Source organism: Hevea brasiliensis, unplaced genomic scaffold, assembly GCF_030052815.1.
Source record: "Hevea brasiliensis isolate MT/VB/25A 57/8 unplaced genomic scaffold, ASM3005281v1 Scaf244, whole genome shotgun sequence".
Lineage (NCBI taxonomy): Eukaryota > Viridiplantae > Streptophyta > Magnoliopsida > Malpighiales > Euphorbiaceae > Hevea > Hevea brasiliensis.
In genome coordinates, this window is record NW_026614745.1 from 1 (window position 1) to 26,713 (window position 26,713).

At 34.3% G+C, this 26,713-nt stretch overlaps 1 non-coding gene and 1 pseudogene across 1 annotated transcript; both read right to left on the reverse strand.

Annotated features, from left to right (window-relative positions):
- Positions 1-11,165: 11,165 nt before the first annotated feature.
- LOC110669710 (receptor-like protein kinase FERONIA) lies at positions 11,166-24,968 on the reverse strand (annotated as a pseudogene).
- On the reverse strand, positions 16,893-16,999 carry LOC131176796 (small nucleolar RNA R71). The gene has a single exon (XR_009146687.1). It is a non-coding gene; the product is annotated as a small nucleolar RNA R71 (small nucleolar RNA).
- Positions 24,969-26,713: the final 1,745 nt, after the last annotated feature.

Genomic DNA, 26,713 nt, shown 5'->3' on the forward strand with positions numbered 1-26,713 from the left:
GAGTCCATTCTCATTTGTGGATAAATGCAACTTTATGCAAATTTTATTGAGTTTTACTGTGCTAAATGTTGATTTGCAGAGTTTGAGTTGAAATGGCATAATTCACAAATGCCTCTTATGCATAACTCACTTCTACAAGCTTGTATGATGCAATTTTGATGGATTTTGTATATATTGATGTGTTTTTGGTGATAATTTTTCATGATTTATACTTCATAGAATTATATTTCTTCATTCTAGGGTATTTTTCACACTTGCAAATCATTTTTCAATTATAATCTCAATCTTGTTGAATTGTGCATACGTAACTGCATAACTTATGCAATCCTGCATAACCACAATTTTTGCCATCTTTCATCTCTGCTGCAGTCTGCATAAGTGTGTGCATAACTTATGCACTCTTGCATGACTTCAAATTCTGCATTTCCAAAATCTGCCGAAACTTGCATAAGGGAGTGCATAAGTTATGCACTTCCGCATGACCAACTTTTCTGCTTTCCACTTTCTGCCGAAATCTGCATAAGGGAGTGCATAAGTTATGCACTTCCGCATGACCAACTTTTCTGGAATTCCAAAATTTGCCGAGACTTGCATAAGGGAGTGCACAAGTTATGCACATTTGCATGACCACATTCACTGCACTTCTCTTTCTGCCGAAAACTGCATAAGGGAGTGCATAAGTTATGCACTTCCGCATAACCACATCTTCTGAAATTCCAAAATTTGCCGAGACTTGCATAAGGGAGTGCACAGCTTATGCACATTTGCATGACCACATTCACTACACTTCTCTTTCTGCCGAAAACTGCATAAGGGAGTGCATAAGTTATGCACTTTTGCATAACTGACTTTTTCCACTACAAATTTCAGCCAAAACTTGCATGACCAAGCGCATAAGTTATGCACTTTTGCATAACCAATTTTTCACACTCCCATTTTCTGTCGAAAACCTGCACAACTTAGTGCATAACTTATGCAGTTTTGCACCACTCAATTTCCTGTTATTTCATTTTTGCCGAAACTTGCATGAGGACCTGCATAACTTGTGCACCATCACCTCCATCCCAAAATCACCACCTCAATAGCGGCACCCCATCCAGCCAAAGGCGAACCATTTAGACAAGGGTAAAGCCATAAAAATAGATTGATTCTTGATCTATTCTTGTTTAGCTTCTAGTAGTTTCCCTTTATATACAGTGTTTACATTTTTAAGGTTGCAGGAACAAATTTAACTTGCTTTGATTTAGTTTGCTGAACAAATTGAATGGATGGTAACTTTGGCTTTTCACTGTTGCTTTACAATTGTGGCTCCAATTTTGCATACTAGTGTACATTCCTTCCGACCCACAATTCTTTTCATTTTTTCTTTTATATAATTCTCAGAGTTTTAGTCCACTGCACAATTTGTGCAGTTATTTATGCAACTCATTTCAAGGTTTTGTATGCTGCATAACTTGTGCCTGCTTATGCACTGTATATATTTACATACCTCTGCTGGTGTTTGCACATTTTTCCTTGATATATCATTATGCTGCAGCTTTTCAATATACTGCACAGGCTGTGAAACTCCTTCTGCAAATGTTCTGCATAGCCTGTGCAGTCCCTTATGCAACTCATGCCATACTGCACAGCTTATGCACTCTCCTTATGCACCTGTTCTGTACAGCATTTATTCTGCATAACTTGTGCAGCTTTCTTATGCATCACCATCATCTCTTGAATTCACATTTTAGCTGCTAAATCACTGTCCTATGCCAGGTAACCTTTCACATTTGCTTTTCATTTCACTAATACCTGGTTATTCATTTTTAACTTGAATTTCACTATGCACTACCTTAGACATTGAGGACAATGTCCAATTTTGAGTTTGGGGGTATGCATTAATGTTTTAATTTTGATTTTTGCAAAAAGTTTTCACATTTTAATATAGGAAATAGTACAAAAAAAAAACATTTCATTCCATTTCATTAGCATACACATACATTGTAATTAGATTGCATACATTATATTGTACATATATACATACATTACACATTATCTAGGAATCATACCATATAGATATTACAAATAGATTTATTTTATTTAGTTAATGCATTGCTCAATTTTTATTTTATTTTTTTTTTTTTTTTTAGGAATCATGCATTTATAAAATAAAATTTTTGCCAAGTCCTTTGAGTTATAGGAAGTTGCTTATGAGAGTGATTTGACTTACCTTTAGTTGGGTTTATGGATTGAAAGCTTCCTAAGAGGTGCAAAGTTTTGAAGTGTTTGTCGTTTGCCTATATTTCTTAGCCAAAAAGCCACCCAACTAGTCATTTAGAGATGGAAGTGTTTAGAGAGAGCTATAGGATAAAAAGTAGTCAAGTAGTGTCTCACCAATCCTAGAACAAATTTTCTAAACCTTTCGAGGCGAAATACCAGCTTGTACTTGAAAAGAGAAATGATTAGGCATTCTTTGATTTAAACATTCTCATTTTAAACCTTTGGCCTTTTTCCTAATTAAAATTAACCCTTGTAAACCCCTTTGAGTCTTTTTATAGCCAATGAACCAAACACTCCAACCCTTTTCATGAGGATAATTGAATATTAGGTACACTTTATACTCTGATATTAAAAAAAAAAAAAAGAGAAAAAAAAAGAAAAAAATACAATAAAAGGGAGAAGAAATGTTTGTCATCTTGTAAAAGTGCTAGTATATGTACTTTTCACTATTGTCATTCAAATTGAAAGAAATCCACCCAAAGTAATTAAAGGAAATGAGTTTGGGAGTGGCATTTTTAGGGACAATCATCAAGAGAAAATGCAAGATACAAGTTTAAAGTATCAAAATGTCCCTCCATTTTTATGTATTTTGTAAATTATGCTAGCACTTGACAATTCTCATTGCGTATTTCTCTCCTCCATATATATATATATATAAAAAAAGAAAAAAATATAATAAAATAAGAAGTGTACCTTATGTTTTCAAGATTGAAAATATTCTCATGTTTTGAATCCTTTTTACCCCTTTTTTTTCTTAGCCTCACTTTGAACCCCATGACCCCATTACATCCCTAAAAAGACCTTTGATCTCTTGATAGTACTTGCTACATTAGTGGAGATAGGAGTAGGGAATTTGCCTATGGGATTGGAAAATTATCCATTCATTCATTTAATTCCATCATTCTATATAGAGACACTTTGACTATTGATTTTCCTAGAATTCCTTTTGAGCATGACTCTCTCTTTTGATTGGTTGGTTTGGGAATTTTGAATGATAATTGACTTGATGGCTAAGCGGTGAAAGCTTGGATAAGCATTAGATTCTTTGCATTTTGAAGGATGGGTACATGGATTGTTGGTATGGCTAAAGGTGCGTTAAGTTACTTTAATAGGTGATTTACATAGCTCTTTGGATAAGGCACCCCTAAAAATTGCATTATATTTTAAAGTTTGCTTGAGGACAAGCAAAAGCTTGAGTTTGGGGGTATTTGATACATACATTTTGCATAGTCATTTAGGTTTAATTTCATGGCTATTTTATTTGATTATTAATCACTTTTAGCTAATTTCATTAGTCATTTAGATAGTTTTTCATAATTGCCACTTTTTGGATTAATTTGTAATTTTACTTTGTTTTGTAGGTAAAATGGTATTTTTGAGGGACTAAAAAGAAATTTTGCCATTGAGGAGTGATTTCTGCAGCCAAAGATGTCAAAAACAAGTTTCAAAGTTGAAGTATGCATTGGCCAAATTGCGCATAACTTGCCGTATAAGTTATGTAGATCTGCATAAGGAGAAGAAACAATGTTCCAATACCTGCCGAAATCTGCATAAGTTGCCGCATAACTTATGCAGATTCGTGCCTCCCTTATGCAAAATTTCACGCACTGTGCATAACTTATGCGATCTTGTACCTTGCTCATGCAAGCACAGAGCCGTAAACTGGGTGAATCGCATAAGGGATCGCATAACTTAGGCACCCACTTATGCGATCCCATAAAGATATCATTGATGAGTCAAGAAGATTCCTCGTAAAATCACACCTCAAACACACCATTTTAGGGCTTCTTGTCAGAAAAAGTTATAAATAGACCCTTATCCCATTTTAGAAAGAGAGAGGAAGAAAAGGAAAGGAAAGGGGCAGCAGCTGAAGAGTCAAAAACGTCACTCCCATCATTTCCAAACAGATTTGGAGTTTTCTTTCCTTTATTGCATATTTCCTACCTTTCTTGTATCGGGTTTCTTTAGTTTTAGTTTATTTTCATGATTTATTTCCTCTTTTACTTAGAATTTCTTGTGTTAAACATGGATTGTGAGTAGTTTTTTTTTTATTCTGGAGTAAGGGATGTAATATTTTAGTTATTTTTGTGGATTTGAACTGGGTTAGTCCCAATTTAATAAATTTATGAGGTTTAATCCATTTCTTGTGTGCTTATTCACATGCTTAATGAAGGGTCCCATTAAGTTATGTTCTTAATCCTTGGTTGAAGCACCGAAAGGAGAAAACCAAGTGATAGTTAATCAAGAAATTGGATTTAATTAACTTAGATCTAGAAATAGACTAAGGGTTAAGAGGGTTTTAATAGATTGATTAAAGAACCTAATAGGTCTTGGTTAATTTTAATTCCACGAAAGTAGGATTAAGTTAATTAAGACACTCTTTGTCTCACTCGAAAGAGTTTTTAAAGGATTTTAGAATTAATCTCCTTTAAACCCATAAATTTCATGGATTGGGCTAGCTAGGGAAAATCCCAAAATGACTTAAATATGAACCCTTAACTCTAGAATCGTCTTTCATCAATTATTGCTTGGAATTTTACTTTTGAGTGTTTAGTTTAATCTCATTTTATTAATTTTCATTATTATCAATTTCTTTATTTTGTGAATTATTAAATTAGTCATTGTTTGAATTTAGTTTTGTATTTTCATACCTTATGCTTCAAATTCCTAAATTTCTTTTATTAATTTGATTAAAATACAATTTTAACATATTTTATTTTACATCAAAAATTTAATCATTAACACAACTCCTCGTGGGAACGATATCTTTTTCTATACTACTTGAATGACCCGTGCACTTGCGGTTGGGACACATCACAGTCATAGCCAAAGACCACTTGGGTAAGCCATGTGGTTAGGCATGTAAAGCCATTCCAGCAATGTCGGATGCCTTGACTTTCGAAAGTTTGGCATGTAGAGAGGCCATTCTCTTGGCAAGAGCTAGATGTTGGGATCACATTATAATAGAAGGAGACTGCCAAGTGGTTATAAGGGCCGTACAAGGAGAGAATGCACCAATAGACATTTAGAATATCATTCATGATATTTCAACTCTATCTTCCTCCCTGTCAGATGTATCCTTTTCTTTTGTTCACAGACAGGGTAATCGAGCAGCACATAGTTTAGCTTCTAAAGCTCTTCGAGATGCATCTTTTGCTTGTAATTCCTTTTTTCAAATCCTGTTTGTATCTTCCCTTATGCCCAGCTAGGGCTTCTATGAAAGCTTTTCTTTGGAAAAAAAAATCAAAAATATTTTCCAACCAAAATATAATTAACTAGAGATGAAGAACGAAGAACTAAAGTCATGTTTCCCCAGAATGGCGTCTGGGTAGCTTTTCTTCCCTATATTTTCAATAAAATAAATAAAATCATGTTTTATATGTGTCCTCACTCCTGCCTCTTGGAGAAATTGTTTTTACTGAAATCTTCAATCAACAAATTGAGGAAATAAAAAATATTTAATATAAAGAAATTCTTAGATAAATTAATTTTATTACATTAGCTATAAATTAATTATCTTTTTCTAGGATGCTTCGTATGGATAGGCATACCAAGGTTGCAACATGTTTACAGGGAAGGTACTGGCTTTTTCCCTGTTTTTATCCTTGAACAAAATAAAAGAAAAAGAAATTATATTCACCTATTTATAACAAACCTTTTAATTTTAGCCTAATGATAAAACATTTCAAATGTGTCCCATCTATATAATTTTAGCAATTTTTTTTCTTATTAATTTTTAAAATTAATTGTAATTTTATTTAATAATAGATGTGAACTTGTAATTTTAAGAAATAATATTTTAATTACATTTTTGTGGAGCCATAATTGAAAAATAATATTTTTATTTCCATACATTGATATGTACGGACCCTGATTTAGCTCTAAATTTGGCAAAGCTGCAATCATCTTTTTAATAAATAAAAAACAAAAATTATGGAGGGAGTGTATTCAATTTTTTTGCCCTTACCTAAAGCCTTTAAATCGAAGCCTAACTCACTAATGAGGACATGACAATTCTACTATATATCAAGATTAAAGATAACATATAGTTACTTATATTTTCATAAGATTTAATTGTAAAATTATAATATTGCTAATGATAATTACTCAAAATTTTAAATTTAAGGACTCGATTAAACTAATAATAATTGCTCTTAATTAAATTCACATGAGTTCATTATAACTTCTTCTCTCCACCTCTTCTCCTCCAAATAACAAATTATCATCTCCTCCACAAAAATCACAATAAAAAATTTCTCACAACGAATCGATATTCTCCTGCCACTTGACTTTACTCATATTTATCATCATTAAAGGCTTAGCTGTAATTACTGACGATAGGATTTGTGCTGAGGTAAGGTCTTCCAAGTTATAATAGCTCCAAAATGCATTTATGACATCTAATAGAATTCCACATAAGCCCATTGAATAATATGACAATCCATAAAAAAAAAACATCATTCATTCCACATTCTTACCTTAATCCATACACATCACATGTCATATAAAGCATGATATATATATACACACACACTCCTATAGCTAAGGCATTCCTTCTTTAGACCTTACTCGAATCCTTCAAGTTGCGACAGTAAATTTCAATGATAGATTCAAATTGGTGGTTAGGATTTTGAAGAAATCCACTGAAAATTTAAGAAGGTTGGTGAAAAGAGATTGTGCAAGGCTAAATGCGTAGAGGTGTGAAGTAGTGCAGCAGAGGTGGTCAATTTCTGGTACGAAGAAAAATAATGTAAGGCTAAGGTCATACGCAAAATAGTGGATAGGTTGAAAAGGACAAAAGTAGGGATACCGGAGAAAGTTGGCCTCAGATAAGAATGGAAATATGGTACTCTGCAAAACTAAAGATACCTAAAACCATTTAATATTACAAATTTATCTTCAATTTAATTACAATTTCACTTGTCTCCATTGATTTTCATTTTAAATTAATTATTATTATCCGTATTCTATCCAAATTTACTTAATTTATATTTAATTATCTAATAGATAAGATTTAAAATTAAGACACTTATTAATTATTAAATTTGAATTCGCTCTAGAGGATAAAAAGTTTGAAAAGTAAAATGTAATTTTTAGAGATTAAAGGAAATATTTATATTTATTTTTATTTATATAATTTTAAAAATACAATGATTTAAGTATAGTGATGTCTCTTATTACTATATTTTATAGTGTCTTTAATGTTGCTCTTTAACTATATCATGTTAAGTTTCTGTTCCACTTACTTATGAGTGATTTAAGAACAATCAATTCAATTGTATTAATTAAAATAGATGAATAAAAGAAATAATCCGTTATTAATATATTTATACTTGAAATGCTTGTTTATTTACTATTATTGTGATATTTTCCCCAAGAGGCTCACCATAATATATTATTCCAACTTTTCTTATTAAAATGAGATCGTATCGAATCTCTAAAAATATTTCATCTGCTGTAATTCCAAGCCTTAAAGAGCGATATGCTGAGTCAGACAAGGAGTTGTTGCATTGAAGCCTGAAACTTTCCTGGACCCTTTCTGAATTTCTGAATTTTGTTTCTTATATTATTGCTATATTCTTGTGATTGTGTTTGTTGATTTATTGTAACAGTTTGTGTTGATTTGCGGAAAGAGAAAGACAGAGATTGGGTTTGTTGATTTGCGGAGAGGCAAGGAGAACAATTCTGGGAAAGAGAAAATTTCGCAAAGAGATATTTTAGGGGCTAAATGTGAATTAAAACTAAAGTTACGAGTTTGATTCCACCAAATAAAACTATAATAAGCATTCAGTAGACAAAAATGTGAAAACACATGGATGCATTTTGCCTTTTAGTTTCAATATTTCAGTTTTACAAAAAGAAAATCAAAAGATTCATTTGAAATTGTCTGTAAAAAGAATGTTTTTAAATTAATTCCTACTGCTTATTTTGCATTCATAAAAAACAAAAGTTTGAAGTTGATGAAAATTGATACTCATAAGTCTTAAGATTCTGGAAATTTCTTTTTTAAAAAAATGATAAAATAGAGAAAAATACCAGCAAAAAAATTATCAGAACAGATTCGAAATAAGACACTGAATAAAAATATATACGCATAAGCATTAAGCATCTTAATTAATACAGGAATTCATACAAAAGAGAAAAACACAAAAAGGCAGAGTCTTATGCTCTCTGACATTCTTTTTAAGTGGCAAACTTGCATACTTTCTTTTAAGCCGGGCTGACGAATTGAAAAAACTATGCTTCTATTTCCAATCTGCCGATCTTCTTCTCCTTCAACACCTTCAGCTTCTACATCTATTGTAGTAAGTGCATCGGCTCTTATCTTCAGCAATGGCTTTTAGGCAGTTACCATATTTCTTTTCATTACAAACTGGCGGCTTCCCCAGAGCATTGAGAGAAAGATGCGGCGCGTCGTCTGCAAGAAGCCTTTGACTGGCATGGGATTCCATGAAAATCTCTTCTTTAATGGATTCATCAGCTACGCCCTCGCCATTCCATGAAAAGTTTATGTTACCATTGAGAAGGACAGCCCTGCTTGTTGATATACATGTGCTAAAGAAAGCAATGTGCAGCATAAAAGCTAGAGACATTGCCATGCATCCTCTCTTTGATGCAATTGCCATTTTGTTCTCCTAATTTCTCCGTTCAGTTTCTGTGTTTGCGTGGAATTTATGGGTAGCCAAGTACCAGAAAAAGGCAAGATTTGAAAACCAAGAGTGGGAGAAAGAAATGTCACCTTCATTTGAGAGAAAGTTGATGTTTATTGCAGTAAATTTTGGAAGATTTTTGCGTCAACTTATAATTTGACTAACTCTGCATATTGTTTTACCAAGTACTAATGGTGAATTTCCAAGGTTGATTTTGTCGTCGGCAGGCGCAATAATGCTCAAGTAATCCAACGAGGTCAGTGTCATGGACTACGTACAGAGATTCCTGGTGACGATAAGGGACAAACAATTGAAGCTGGCATTCGACCATATCTTGCGATTTCAAGTGGCTAAAAATTATTGGTATCCTTTGAGTACTTTTCCTGCCTAAGTTATGATACATCTCACCCACGTCTACTCAGTTGCAGTTGCAGTTGCAGATATATTTAGAACAGGGCTTGCAATGGATAATCTTTTTTCTAGGATTAATATATTCTTTGGTGACAGACATGACAAGAGTTTAAGCTGATAATGCTTCGCTCCCAATGTTAAGATTTTTTTTTTTTTTTTTAAATTTCTGATTTTGTAATTCGAGATTTCTTTGTGAGTTTGTTCTATTAAAATATAAGAGGAAGCAAAAGCGAAATAAAAAAATCCTAAACCTTTCAAATTAATATTTAATTTCTGATTTTTAGAGATCATAAAGTGTTTGGTATAGATATTTTCTATTTTTTTTATTGTAAATATACAGCTACTGACAGAGTCGTAAATGAGAAGATAATAAGGTGTAGTATTAGTAGTAAAAGGACATTAAGTAATGTCACATTATTAATAGTAAAAAGATGTAGATATTTATTCATACTCAAAATTTTAAATTATTATTGAAAAATATCGAAAAATAAAATTTTACGATATTTTTACGAATGTAGTTAGAATTTATACTTTGCAATTTTAAATTTTTTTAATAAATTATGTATTCGGACTCTCTTATTTTAATCTGGTATAAATATAGTATATTATATTCATATCAAATAAGTACTTAAGATTTTACTGTTTCATCTAAATTCATTATTTAATATATAATTAGTTGTCTTATCAGTGCATTGTGAATTATTTATAATTTTATTTTAATAATATAATTAATATTTATTTTTTATTTTTTATATTTTTAAAATCATACTATAAAATTTTTGTTAATGATCAAATTTTATTATTTTATTTCAAATGTTAATAACTAAAATTCTTGATTAATTATATTTTCATTGCATTTGATATAATTTTATATGTAATAAAAGATATAATCCTATATAATATTAGATTTTAAATTTTATAAATAATTTTTTAGTGAATAATTATATGTTAATACAATTTTTAAAAAGTAAATAAATACAATTTTTAAAAAATAAATAACTGTTTTTTAATATAACCAAAAATTTATTTAAAAAGGATTATTTTTAGTATATATGATATGAAATGCTTGAAATTATAAATATAAGAATTTCAAAATTCTTAAAAGATGTAATAAAAAAGAATTTTAAACAATTTTTTATGAAATAAAATTTTAAAAATTGAAATTTGAAAATGATTAAATAAAAAATTAATATTTAATATAATAAGTTAATTTTTTAAAAAAGGTAAAAAAATAAAAAATAAATTGTGCCACATGTCGATATAATTCTAAGTTAATGGTACATTTGACACAAATATATATTATGTGATTTTCGGATATTTATATATACTAAATTAGTTTATAAATATTGTATTAATTAAAATTATAATAAATCTCATTTAATTGAGTTATAAACGTTAAAATATTGATAATAATTTTCTCGGTTGAAACAATCGGATGAAACGAATGGTATATACTCAATTTTTTGTTTGGTTAATGTAAAGGATAAAAGAAAAGAGAAAGACTATAAAATTTCTCAGTAAAAATAGTGTTTCTCTTTTTGAAAAATAATTTTTTTATATTATAAAAAAAAATCATATAATTATGAGAGATGATAGATACGTTAACTTACCTAATAATTTCTAAGAAAATGCTCTTCCTCCATTGTTACGGATAATGACTATAGGTAATCCACAATGGGTAATCTGCCGAAAGGGAAAATCTCATTAATATAATAAAAAACAAGTCTACTTTTAACAAATGGACATGTTGCACATGTTAGTGAATCACAAATTATACCTCAAATTAAAAAAGGATTCAGTGTCCCTGTGGATTCATTATTTCTGAAAACACAGTTTTTTATTTCACTTTATATCAGTACCATTGTTGCTCGTACTCCTTTCACCAGTACTAGCTGTGCTCCTTGAACATGAAGTTGGTCCACATAAAAATGTAAATTGCTCATCATCACCCGTGTTAATCAATTTCTGGCTCTCACTGACATCATCTCTGGCATTGACATTTTTCTCAACAGTTTCATGAAGCTGCAAGGCAAATTCAAGACTCCATGCCACGTCGCCCATTGTTGGCCGTTCAATAGCTACGCCGCGTACACAACTATCAGCAGTCTCCCCGAACTTGTTCGAAGAGACAAGTGTGGTGTCACCCTTCAACCGTGGGTCAATAATCTGATCAAGGGATCCTCCATGATAATATTTTCGTGCCCACTTTACCAAATTCACTTCTTCTTTTGGTAAGTTTGAAATCACTGGTCGTCGGGAGCATAATACCTCAAACAACACCACCCCAAATGAGTAGACATATGATTTCTCAGTGAGCTGTTGCCTGCGATAGTATTCAAGGTCAAGATACCCAAAACTACCTCTTAACAATAGTACTGACATGTGTTTAGTCTTCGCTAGCAGGACCTATTTTTGACAAGCCAAAATCTGAGACCTTGGCCACCCAATTCCTGTCCAAGAGTATGTTTGATGACTTCACATCTCAGTGGATAATGCTTTGCTTTGAGTCTACATGAAGATAAAGCAATCCTCGTGCCGCACCAATACATATTTCTAATCTTTGCTTCCATGGGAGAGGAGTGTTCATTGTTTTGTACAGATGATCTTGAAGGGCACCATGCGGCATGTACTCATAAACAAGGATCATCTCACCTTGATCATCGCAGTATCCAATCAAAGACACAAGATGAACATGGCGGAGCTTGGACAACATCTAAATCTGTGTGGAACTCGTGGATACCCTATTTGGATGATGAAGCCAGCCGTTTGATCGCAGCTGGTATGGATCCACTCTCAATGAAGCTAGCCGAATTTCTGGCATAAATTTAGGCTTTATAATATAATTATTTAGGTGATCAGGGTCAATCATCCTCTTCCACTCAACCGCCTCAGAGATTTCCGATGTACTATGAGTAGATATTGATTTTATTTATAATTTTGATATTATTATACATACAAGGCATGCTCATGCATTCACTTATAATTATATATATATAGCTATTATAAGCACCATTTGTGTTGCATTATTATTTGATGAAATTGATGTGGGTGTCACCTCAGGGTAATTTGGAGCTGTGTGCGCGCGTCGGCATGCATGAGTTGTGGTACTGTATATGGGTAGGATGGGAAGATTGACTTGAGCTAGTCTCGCTTAGGGCTCCTGGCCCTTTTATGATAAGTCGGGGTGAGTACGGCTTGAGTTGATCTTACTAACCTCTCAGATTTGGATTATTAAGAGAAAGTCCGGTTCGAGTTGATCTCACTAGCAGTGTTGGAAGTAAGAAAGCTATAGAGAGGATCACCTACATCTATATGTATTGATATGACACACGTTGTGAGTGCTCCAAATTATTGTTTGTGCGAATATTATTTGAATGGTTTGGAAATATGTGTTTATATTGCATTTCATATATAGAAATGCATTAGGCCTAGATAATTATAGAAATTGTATTTAAAATCAATATCTTACTATATGAGTTGAACGCTCATCCTTGTTCAACTATTTTTCCTCAGGTGACAGGTGGTCTTCTTGTGAATAACCTGCTCCCTTTCTTGAAGGTTTACCAACAAAGAGCTTAATTGTATTTCATTTTCTTGATTTATATTCTAGAACTTCGCATGTATCAATAGTGCATTAACCTTTTTTAGGATTGTAATATCCTAATCATTTGGGTGTTGTAAACTTATTATATGATTGTGCTTGGATGTATGAGATGAGTATTTCCTTGGATGGGGGAGCTAAGCTTTCATTGGATTATTTATCAGATTGAGGATTGTGAGGGTGAGCAGAGCTCCCCAGATTGTGTATTTTTGTGTTTACAGGCCGGGTGAGTTAATACTCCCTGATGGATAGTCCAATTTGTAGTTGGACTTTATTCGTTTGTTTTCTTAAAATTAGACTATATTTATAGGCTTTATGGTTGGACTAGGAATAGTTAGACTTACTACGAGCTTTGGGGGCCTTATGTTGACCAAAGTCCTAGTATCGGTCCAGCCCAAATTTGGGGTCATGACAAAGTTGGTATCAGAGCTTAGGCTTTAAATTCATATGAAAGTGTATATCTAGAGTTGTCACATATGGAGTATAGGATCCTATTTCGCTTTCTTCTATAATTCCTTGTTTCTAAACTCGTTATTCCTTGGGTAGTTCAAGAGTACTTCAATTTAGTGTCTCGATATTCATGGAGTACATGATGATGTGGAGTAGAGCTAGCAGACGTGTTGAGGTCTGTCGTCAGGTTGCATGCTCTATAAGATGTTATGTTTTTCCCGGTATGGGGCTAAGTGGCGTACCTATCTAGTACAAGGCACGAGAGCATAAAGGTGAGTTGTGGCTGTGTAGTTGCCCTAGATAGGGGTGAGGGTACCGCTAGCAATACAATGGATAGCCCCGTAGAGTAACTTTATGCTACCAGTGAGTTCAAGAACGATAAGAAATTGGAAAACCTAGTCTGTTGGGATGTCCCATAATAACTATGCAATATTCTCGATATTTGTACTATAAGATGCAAATTACAGTACTGACATGGGATTATTATGTAGAGCTACGTGCTTCCCTATGGTGTTCCATGATGAGAGTGTTTACAGGTAACCTCTGGTTTGGTATAGATATGCCAGAACAGAGTTTTATATTTGTAGAGGAGTTGGGAACTCCTAGTTAGGGGTTTAAAACCCTTGAGTTAAAATATCAAAGGTCATAGTTGGGTGGTAACTAAAGTCAGTGACTCGGTTACCCTAGCATGAGCTAGAGTTTTATTAGGAGTTGCTATAAGATTAAAGGTTTCAATATAGTCGTAAGTAAAAGTAGCACCTACAGAGTGAGATTATCTGGTCTCCAATATGGGGTCTTGGATAGTTTTGGCATTACAATGGACGTTTTTCCTAAAGTTTAATGAAAATTATATCTTCTTTGTGTGACAGCAAGGCGTGAAGTATGACTTTACTCCCCTAAAAAAGAGATCGGATGCTATGAATGGTGTTCGTAGCTTATGAAATGACGCTTTAAGGAGTTTGCAGTATGATAAGAGAGCAGATAGCCCGACATAGTTGTGGTAAGGTGACAGATGCACTTCTTTGCAAACGCTATGCTATAGGTATGGTCTTATCTTTTCAAGAGAGATAGAATGTTACTACTATTGATGGTGACTCATGTAATAGTGTCCCCAATGGGACTGTAAAGTGTGGTAGAGAGTTATCAGCTCAGATATCCTAGAAAGGGTACAAGTTCCATTATAGGAGCCATAAGTAATCAGATCATGATGGATGTAAAGCCTTTAATTTGAATGATGAGTTTGGGTGTCCAGTATTTTAAGTTTTGGCTAAGTGAGTGGATATGAGAAAATAAAATCCTTGTAGATCTTTGATACATGCATTTTGCATAGTCATTTAGGTTTAATTTTATGGTCATTTTATTTGATTATTAATCACTTTTAGCTAATTTCATTAGTTATTTAGAAAGTTTTTCATGATTGTCAATTTTTGAATTAATTTGTAATTTTACTTTGTTTTGTAGGTAAAATGATATTTTTGAGGGACTAAAAAGAAATTTTGCCATTGAGGAGTGATTTCTACAGCCAAAGATGTCAAAAACAAGTTTCAAAGTTGAAGTATGCATTGGCCAAATTGCATAACTTGCAACATAAGTTGTACAGCTCGCACAAGGAGAAGAAATAATGTCCCAAACCCGCCGAATCAGATAAGTTGCCGTGATAACTTTTGCAGATTCATGCCTTGCTTATGTGACCTCATGGAAAATCAGATAACTTATGCGCCTTGCACTCGCTCATGCACTTCTACAGAGAGCCAGAATCAATCGAATCGCATAAGGGATCGTGATAACTTATGTAGTCCACTTATGCGCTCCATAAAGTAAAAGGAGCAAAGAATTAAGATCCAAAAAGAGGGAGCAAAAACGTCACCCCCTCCATTTCCAGACAGATTTGGAGTTTTCTTTCCTTTCTTGCATATTTCTTACCTTTCTTGTATTGGGTTTCTTAGTTCTTAGCTTAGATTAAGGTTTTATTTCCATATTAACTCAGAATATCTTGTAAATATTATGGATAGTGAGTAGTTTTCATTAGATTCTGGAGTTGGGATGTAATATTTGAGATATTTTGTGGATTTTGATTGGGTAATCCATATTTTGTGGTCTTAATGAGTTTTATTCATTTCTTGTGTGCTCAATGACATGCTTAGTGTAGGATCCCATTAAGTGATGTTCTTAATCCATGGTTGAGGCACCGAAAGGAGAAAGCCTTGTGATAGATAATCAAGAAATTGGACTTAATTAACTTAGATCTAGAAATAGACTAAGGATTAAGAGGATTTACAGATTAATTAAGGAACTTAATGGGTCTTGATTAACTTTAACTCCACAAAAGTAGGATTAGATTGATTAAGGCACTCTTTGTCCCACTCGAAAGGGTATTCAAAGGATTTAAGAATTAATCTCCTTAAAACCCGTAAGTTCCACAAGATTGGATAACCAATTTAAAAATCCCAAAATAGCTTGAATATGAACTCCCGAACTCCGGAATCGCCTTTTTATCATTGTTAATTTCTAATTGAATTTAATTACTTGCCATTTTAAATCTTGCCATATTTCAATTTGCTTATTTTGATGCAATTTTAGTTAAATCATTACATTGTTGAATAGATTATTAATTTTACACATATAGAATTCACATTTTAATATCTATTAATTTATTACTTTAATTTCAAAAATAGTTCAAATTAGTCAGAATTTTTATATCAAAAATTCAATAATTAACACAACTCCTCGTGGGAACGATATCTTTTCTATATTACTTGTACGAATTCTGCACTTGCGTTGGGCCACATCAAGTTTTTGACGCCGTTGCCGGGGAGTTGTTTGTTTAAGATTGAATTCTTGATTATTTTAGTTGTTTATAGTTTTATCTTTGTTTTCTTTTCATTTTGTGTTTGTTTGTTCTTTTTAGGTACTCTTAATCTTTTATGAGAAGAGCTAGAAGCACAAGTGACACATCCTTATTGTTTAATCTCAAATTGAGAAATTTTGTAGAGCCAACAAGAAAGAAACTAGAAAAAGGAAAGAAGCTTTGAGAGAAACTGAAATTGAAGCGCATATGGTCGATGAAAGAATTAGAATTGGTGGTGGTAATGCCGAAATGATCAAACAATGAACATGCAGCCCAAGGTGAAGAGGTTGTAAATGCTAATGTGCCTAGGGGAAGTATGATGGATCATGCTTTTCCTCGTTTTGATGACTTGAGAGAGAGCATAGCAAGACCAAGAATTGATGCAAATAGTTACAAGATGGATTTTGGGGTTCTTCAAATGATTCAAAATTCCTAATTTGGGGGACATCCTTCTGAAAATCCACACACATATCTAAAGAAGTTTGCTATGATTTGTGATATACAAAAACAACCTGGAGTATCTAATGATGCAGCAAGATTGAAGCCATTCCCATTCTCTTTGAAGGATAGAGCATTGGATTGGCTTGACTCTTTACCTCACAACTCCATTACAAATTGGGAGCAACTCACCGATGCATTTCTTGCACAATATTTTCCACTGAAAACTCAAGAATTGAGGAATCAAATGACAGTTTTTAGACCAAGAGAAGATGAAACTCTCTATGAATCATGGATGAGATGGAAGGAATTAGAGAGACAATGCCCACATCATGCCATTCCAAAATGGATGATAAACCAGAATTTTTACGCCAATGTTACTCCTGCAATTAGAGGGATTATTGATGCTCAAACAGGAGGAGAATTTATCATGAAGCATGAAGATGAAGCTTATGAGCTATTGGAGAAAATTGCAAAGAATACTCATCTTTGGAGTAGTCCAAGAGGATCAGCTCCAACTCAAAAGAGGCAAGCTGCTGGAATGTATGACCTCGATCCATTCAACATGATTAATACAAAGTTTGATGCACTTACAAATGTTTTGGCTAAGAAGATGGAAGATTTAAGTATGTTGGTTAGTTCATCATCATCATCTGAAAGTTCACAACAAGTTGCTTATGCAAAAGGAACTACTAGCTGTGGAGTAGACTATGGAGAGCAAGCTGCATATGTTGGTAATTATGAAAACAAACAAATGGGGAATCCTTACTCTCAAACTTATAATCCAACTTGGAGGAATCATCCCAATTTTTCATGGGGAAATCAGCAAAATCAAGTCCCAAATCAGAATCTTCAACCACAACAACAACAAGGAATTCCATATCAGCAAAATAGGCAACCATTGCCTAATTTTCAGCAGAGAAACATGAATCCTGCACCTCCACCAAAACAGCAAGAGGAAAGTTCCACCACGTGCTTTATTACAACAGATTCTTGCTAACCAAACTAAGCATGATGAAGAGATGAGAGAGATGAAAGCAAGGCTAGAACAGATGCAAACACATAACAGAATGTTGGAAAATCATATTGCACAACAAGCATCTTCCTCAGGTACCAAGTCTTTTAAAAAACTTCCAAGTCAATCTGAAACCCAAGAGAGCAAAGGTCAAGCTATTACTTTAAGATTTGGTAAAGTTGTAAATAATTAGAAGAGTGAAAAAAATTAGAAAAGTTAAAATCGTGAGAAGAGACAAAATGAGAAACAAATTTATGAGAGCAAAAAACAAGAAAGTGAGAAAAAAAGTATAGAAAAATGTAAAGAGAAAATTGAAGAGAAGGAAGAGAAGTATATAACTTCAGAGCCTTACAAAGCATAACTTCCCTTTCCACAAAGATTTCAAAAAGCCAAGCTTGATAAGCAATTTGGAAAGTTCTTAGAGGTTTTGAAGAAGCTATACATAAATGTGCCTTTATTGATGCTCTTTCACAAATGCCCTCTTATGCAAAATTCTTAAAAGAAATTCTCTCAAATAAGAGGAAACTTGAAGACCATGAAACTGTAGCTTTGATGTAAGAATGCAAGCATATCCTCCAAAGGAAACTTCCTCCAAAGCTCAAAGATCCAGGGAGTTTTTCAATTCCATGCCACATTGGGGAATCATGTTCTACAAAAGCTTTATGTGATTTAGGGGCTAGTGTTAGACTTATGCCACTCTCCATTTATGAGAAGCTCAATATGGGAGATCTTAAGCCAACCCACATTTCTCTTCAGTTAGCTGACAGATCAATTAAGTATCCTGAAGGGATTTTAGAGAATGTGCCTCAAGGTTGGGAAGTTCTATATACCGCTGACTTTGTCATCTTGGACACTAAGAGGATTCTAATATCCCAATTAACTTAGGAAGACCCTTTCTAGCTCAAGCACGAGCATTTATTGATGTTAAGGGAGAAAAATTGACTCTTAGAGTTGGTCAAGATAAAAAGTTTTTCAATATTAATAACACTATGAAGAAGCATCATTCTGAAGCCGATACTTGGTTGAGAATTGATATAATTGATGAGCTGGTTGAAGAACACTTCAGACAGAGATATCCGAAGATCCACTTGAAAATTGCTTGATTCATGGAGGAAGCATAGACTATGACAACCTCATATGGCTACATAAGCTCAACATTTAGAGGGTAGTCCACCATTCATTTCTCGCTCTAGTTTTTCAACTCACACAAAAGGAAATAGTCGAATCTAAGCAACCGCCATTCAAGGAAGAAGATGTACCTAAGGTAGAACTTAAGCAACTTCCTTCTCAGATCAGGTAGTACTTTCTTTGCACTAATAACACTTATCCATTAAATGTAAATCCAAACTTTAGTACTTTAGAGGTAGATAAATTGTTAGAGTGATGAGTCAATTTAGGAAAGTTTTAGTATATACCATAGATGACATTAAGGGAATAAGTCCACACTTTTGCATGCACAGAATTATTTTGGGAGAAAATTGTAAGCCATCTATTGATCATCAGAGGAGTTTGAACCCAAAATTGTAAAGAGTTGTTATAAAGGAAATTTTGAACTTGGTTTATTGAGGGATAATATATCCTATATAAGACAGTACTTGGGTGAGCCCAGTACAGTGGTCAAAAATGAAAATAATGAATTAATTCCCACCGTAATGTGCTGACTAGTTGGTGAATGTGCATAGATTATAGAAAATTAAATATTGCCACTAGAAAAGATCATTTTCCACTTCCATTCATTGATCAAATGTTAGAAAGACTAGCTAGGCATTCTTATTTTTGCTATTTAGATGGGTATTCGGGATTTTTCCAAATCCCTATCCATCTAAATGATTAAGAGAAAACCACTTTTACTTGTCCATATGGAACCTTTGCTCATAGGAGGATGCCATTTGGGTTTGTAATGCACCACCACTTTTCAAAGGTGCATGATGGCAATCTTCTCAGATTTCATTGAAGATACAATGGAGATTTTTATGGATGATTTTTCTGATAATGGATCTTCATTTGACATATGCTTGGCTAACCTTTCTAAAGTTTTGCAGCGATGTGCAGATACTGACCTTGTGTTAAACTGAGAAAAGTGTCATTTCATAGTTCAAGAAGGGATAGTGCTTAGACATTTGGTGTCTAACAGAGGAATAGAGGTTGATAAAGCCAAGGTTGAAGTGATAGAGAAGATGGCTCCTCCTACCAATGTCAAAGGAATTCGAAGTTTTCTAGGGAATGCCGGGTTCTACAAACGCTTTATCAAGGATTTTTCTAAAATAGCCAAACCTTTATCTAATTTGTTAAGCCATGACTTACCATCTATATTTGACCAAGAGTGTTTGGATGCCTTTTGTAGGTTGAAGCAAGTTTATCATCGCACCAATCATGCAACCCTGATTGAGCCTACCTTTGAAATTATGTGTGATGCTAGTAACTATGCAATTGGAGCTGTTCTTGGTCAAAGAAAAGACAAAAGGGCTTATGCTATTTATTATGCTAGTAGAACACTGGATGAGGCTCAAACAAATTATGCAACAACTGAAAAGGAATTCTGAGCAATTGTCTTTGCATTGAAAAAGTTCAGACCTTACATTATTGACTCAAAGGTGGTTATATTTTCAGATCATGCTGCTATCAGGTATTTACTCCGTAAAAAGGAGGCTAAACCTGGGCTCATTAGGTGGATTCTGATGCTACAAGAGTTTGATTTGGAGATTAGAGATAAGAAGGGAGCTGAAAATGTAGTTGTGGATAATCTTAGTAGGTTGAAATTGGATGATGAAGAAATGGATGAAGTCCTTATTTATGAGTTTTTCTTGGATGAATAACTTTTCTCTCTTGTTGCTAAACTACCTTGGTATGCAGACTTGGTGAATTATCTATCTTGTGGAGTTTTACCTCTAGGAATGACATGGCAACAAAAGAAAAAGTTTTTGCATGAGGTAAAATTTTATAGATGGGATGATCCTTTACTCTTTAGGAGATGTTGTGATGGTTTAATAATAAGATGTATTCCTGATGAGGAGACACAGAGTGTTATGCATCATTACCATGCTTTTGATTATGGAGGACACTTTGGAATCTCTAAAACAATTAGTAAAATTCTGCAGGCTGGTTTCTTTTGGCCAAACCTTTTTAAGGATGTGAGGAAATTTGTGTTAGAATGCGATAAATGTCAAAGGAGTGGAAATCACAAAAGAGATCAAATGCCCTAAATGATGTTCTTGAAGTGGAATTATTCATGTCCTGAAATAGATTTTATTGGGCCCATTTCCTCGTTCATATGGTAATAAATACATTCTAGTTGGAGTTGACTATGTGTCAAAGTGGATAGAAGCTATTGCAACTCCAACTAATGATGCTAAGGTGGTAGTGAAATTCTTGAAGAAATTTGTCTTAAGTAGATTTGGAGCTCCAAGGGCTATAATTAGTGATGGGGGTTCACATTTTTGTAATAAGCAATTTGAGAGCTTAATGAGGAAATATGGTGTAGTGCATAAGATAGCTACCCCATACCATCCTCAAACTTCAGGACAAGTTGAAATTTCTAACAGAGAACTCAAACATATCTTGGAGAAAACAAAGGAGCAATTTCTGAAAGACCGGTCTCACAAACTAGATGATACTTTATGGGCATATAGGATCACATAAAACCCCTATAGGAACTACTCCCTTTAGGTTGGTGTATGGTAAGTCTTGTCATTTACCTGTGGAGCTAGAACATAGAGCATATTGGGCAATTCAGACCTTGAATTTTGATCTCAAGCAAGCTGGTGAAAAGAGGCTATTGCAATTTAATGAGCTTGAAGAATTGAGGATGGATGCCTATGAAAGTGCCCGTATTTATAAAGAAAGAACTAAAGTTTGGCATGATAAGCATTTTAGGAAAAAGGAATTTAAAGAAGGTGATTCAGTTTTATTATTCAACTCAAGATTGAAATTGTTCCCTGGAAAACTTAAATCAAGGTGGACTGGTCCATATAGAGTTTCAAAGGTTTTCCCTTATGGAGCAATTGAAATTTGGAGTGAAAAATATGGGAATTTTAAGGTCAATGGGCATAGATTGAAACATTACATAACTGGAGACCCAATAAAGGGAGCAAGCTGTTACAAGCTCTCTCGATCCTCACCTCTTTTAGTGAAATGCATGAAGAGTCCAGCTAAGGACTATAAATTAGCACCCTTGGGAGGCACCCCAAGTTCTTTTATTTTGCTTTTATTGATTTACTTTTATTTGCATTACTTTTGTTTTTATCTTAAATCTCCCTAAATTTAATTTTTGACATTGTTGAATTTTGTCTTTTGTAGATGTATTTCAATGGATGAAGGTTGTTGCACTGCTGGGGAGTAACTCTTAATCTGATATTTCACCCTTTAACTCTCCCAAGATTGGCTTATTTTCATTGCATAACCGGTGCAGGTCTGCTTCTTGGTTTATGCAGAGAAATGAAATTTTCAGCAAAGAGGGGTTTGCAACATGTGGCATTTGTTTCTTTGTTGAGGTTGGGTGTGTAACTTTTAAGTACTTGTGCTTATCATGTTAATATGATGGTAAGTGGGTCATTTTAGTAGTTTTGAGCTTATTTGGGTTGTGTGATTCAATGTGCACATACTGCATTTTCTTGGCATAACTTGGAGAGTTCATTTTCTTTTGTGGATAAATGTAACTTTATGCAGATTTTTATTGAGTTTTAATGTGCTAAATGTTAATTTGCAGAGTTTGAGTTGAAATGGCATAATTCACAAATGCTTCTTATGCAGAACTTACTTCTACAAACTTGTATGATGCAATTGAGATGGATTTTGTATATATTGATGTGTTTTTGGTGATAATTTCTCATGATTTATGCTTCATAGAATTATATTTCTTCATTCTAGTGTATTTTTCAAACTTGCAAATCCTTTTCAATTGTAATCTCAATCTTGTTGAAATGTGCATAAGTAATTGCATAGCTTATGCAGCTTTCAGACCATAAATTTTTGCCATTTTTCATCTCTGCTGAAATCTGCATAAAGATGTGCATAGCTTATGCACTCAAGATCGCTACATTTTTGCTTTTTTCATCTCTCATTAAACTTGCATAAGTGTGTGCATAACTTATGCACTCTTGCATAACTTCAAATCTCGTGATTTCCATTTTCTCACAATCTGCATGACTAAGTGCATAAGTTATGCACTTCGCATAATCACATTTTCTCGATTCCATTTTTGTCAAAACTTGCATAAGGAGTGCATAAGTCATGCACTTTTGCACCCACTGGGCTTTTCACACTCCCATTTTCTGCCAAAACTTGCATAAGGGAGTGCACAGCTTATGCACTTTTGCATGACCACATTTTCTGGGACCCCATTTTTTGCCGAAACTTACATAAGGGAGTGCATAAATCATGCACTTTTGTACGACCAGATTTTCACACTTCCATTTTCTGCCTAAACTCGCATAAGAGAGTGCATAACTTATGCACACCCATTCCCTTATGCGTAAAATCACATGTACTGCAAATCAAAAAAATTTTTGGCACTCCACTTTCCCACCTCCCACTTCTCGTCGTTCCTGTTCACAACCCCCCCACGTTCATTTTCCTCGGCATTAATCCTTCTCCCCACACCTCTTTTCACCGCCCGTTGCCCTAACTTCCCTTTATCTCCTTCATTTTCTTCTTCCCTCCTCCATTCCCACCATCGATGACAACCACCATGGAAACACCTCCCCTTTCCCCTCAAGGCTCTCCTCTCCAAGTCACACCCCTAGCCATGCAAGCCCCCAATCCTGATTCTCCTCCACGATAAACCCCTCTACCTCCTCCTACATCCACCTATAAAAGGAGAATCCGATCAAAATCAACCCGACCCATGGCCTCTGCACCTCCTCTCATAAAATGCAAAGACCCACCTACTACTCCACTTTCAGAGCCAGCACTCAAAAACCCCAAAACTTCAACGTCCACACGACAGGGGGTTGGCGTTTCTACCTCTACCCCACAAGCCAAATCACCCTCCTCTAGCAAAAAAGCAAACTTCAGTAGCAATACAAGTATCCAAACTACCTTGGCCCCTTCCTAATGCAACCCACAAGGCAACTTTTAAGAGACTAAAGGACAGGAAAGTGCAACCTACTAGGTACATTTCTGTAGATGCCCTCCAATCAGTTGGTTTATTTGATAATGTTGTTGCCTATCTTGATGGTCTAGGTTGGATGGAATTTATGCATAAATAAGAACTAGTTTATCCAGCTCTAGTTTTGGAATTTATTTCCCCATTTTCTGCTACTCTGAAATTGCATGAGATAAACTATAAGCCAACTATGAAGTTTAGGTGTTTGGGGCAAAATAGAAAGCTATCATTAGACCAATTTCATAGTATTTTTGGGTTTGCAATTGATGGATTGTTTAGGGTACCATATACAGGCATAGAGGTAGCAAATAAAGGTATTTGGAATGCTGTCAGATCACAAACCAATCTTAGAGTTTTTATGCTGGTAGATCCAAGACCTCTCAAATAATAGACCCAGCACTTAGATTTATCCATAGGCTTATTACTAGCACTATCTTAGGCCGAGGGACTAGTTCTGGTGCTGTTGGAAAATCTGAATTGTTCATGCTATGGTGTGCTTTTCACAAAGTCAAAATATCTCTTGGTTACTTCTTCTGTGAGCATGTGTTACATATTGCTACCAAATCTGTAGGTGATATAGTCATGGGTGGGCTCATAACTATTATAGCTAAGCATTTTGGTTTTGATCCGAAAGAGCATCCTCTACCAGCCCTTTCAGACACTCTATATTTTGATGCTACTCACCTATCCAAAACTGGATTCAGTTTGCCACCATCTGACACTGCATAACCAGCAGCAGATACAGGACACACTGCATAACCAGAGGCACAATCAGACCACCGCCTAACAAAGATTCTACCAACTCGCACCACCTACTCAGTCTGCACAGGATACCCCAGCAGAATCTGCACAGCCAACACCATCTGCAGCTAGACCCTCTTCATCCACTACACCTCCTCCCTTCAACACTAAAGCCTTTTCACCTATCTTGAAAGGCTTAGTGATGATGTATATTTTGTTGATAGGAAGCTTGAAACTGGTCTTGATACCCTCAAGGATCGTCATGATCAACTCTTTGATTTTGATATGCAAACAACAGAAAAACAGAAAGAGTTAAAAGAGATTATGAAACATCTGATGGCTTTTCTTGGACGGCCACCACCACCTCCATCACCTCTTCCAACCACCCTTCGGCAAAGAACTACCCATCCAAATTCTTTAGCAAGATCTTTGGATAAGGGCAAAACCATAGAATTAGATTAGTTTTTATTTTGCTTTTGTTCATCTTTCAGAGTTTTTCTTTTGGATGTGTCAAACAATTTTAGTTTGTCTTGAATTCTGCTTGAAGTTCTATTGGATGGCTATTCCATTAGATTTTAATTGATTCTCATTGCCTTTACTGCCCTTTTGTGCATACTTGTCAATACACAGTATATATTTACATACCTCTACGTGTGTTTGCATAATTTTCCTTGCTATATCATTATGCAGCAGCTTTTGAATATACTGCAGAGGCTGTGAAACTCCTTATGCAATTGTTCTGCATAGCCTGTGCAGGCCCTTATGCAACTCATGCCATACTGCACAGCGTATGCCTTCTCCTTATGCACGTGTTGTGTACAGATTTTATTCTGCATAACCTGTGCAGCTTTCTTATACATCACCATCATCTCTTGAATTCACATCTGCTCTATACTAGGTAACTCTTTCTTTTTGCTCTTAAATTTAACTATTCCTGGTTATTCCCCTTTGCTTTGAGTTTTGATGCTGCACTGCTTTAGACATTGAGGATGATGCGTCCCTACCGCAAGTGCACGGGTCGTACAAGTAGTATAGAAAAGATATCGATCCCACGAGGAATTGTGTTAGTGATTGAATTTTTGATATAAAAAGTTGAGTAAATTGAAATATTTTTGAAATTAAAGCAATGAATTGATGGGTATTGAGAATGTGAAATCTATATGTGCAAAATTAATATTCTATTCAACAATGTATTAATTAAACTAAAATTGCATCAAATTGAAATAAGCAAGTTGAAATATGGTAAGATTAAAAATGGCAAGTAATTAAATTCGATTAGAAATTAACAATGATAAAAAGGCGATTCCGGAGTTCGGGATTTCATATTCGAGTTATTTTGGGATTTTAAATTGGTTATCCAATCTTGTGAAACTAATGGTTTTAAGGAGATTAATTCTTAAATCCTTTGAATACCCTTTCGAGTGAGACAAAGAGTGCCTTAATCAAACTAATCCTACTTACGTAGACTTAGAATTAATTAAGACCCATTAAGTTCTTTAATTAATCTTTTAATCCTCTTAATCATTAGCCTATGTCTAGGTCTTAGTTTATTATCTATCACAAGGCCTTCTCCTTTCGGTGCTTCAACCATGGATTAAGAACATTACTTAATGGGATCCTACACTAAGCATGTCATTAAGCACACAAGAAATGAATAAAACTCATCAAGACCACAAAATATGGATTACCCAATCAAAATCCACAAAATATCTCAAATATTACAACCCTTACTCCAGAATCAAAAGTAAACTACTCACTATCCATAATGCTTACAAGATATGATGAGTTTAAATGGAAATAAAGCTTTAATCCAAGCTAAGAAATAAGAAATTAAACACTAGAAATGTAGAAAAGTGTAAGGAAAGAAAGAAATCTGCAAATCTTGGTTGAAAATGGTGTGGAAGGTGAAGGTGACTCTTCAAATTCTCGTCACCTCCTTTCCTTTTCTCGCTCCTTGTCTCCCCTCTAAAATGGGAAAATGAGACTATTTATAGCATTTTTCGACATGGAGCCCTAAAATGGTATGTTCTAGGAAGAATTATTTGAGGGAATCTCCGCCACCATTAATGAACTCTTTATGGGATCATAAGTGGACTGCATAAGTTATGCAGTCCCTTATGCAGTTCTCGGCTGGTTCTGAGTCACTTATGCGAAGCTGCATAACTTGGTGCATAGGTTATGCACAATTCCGTGA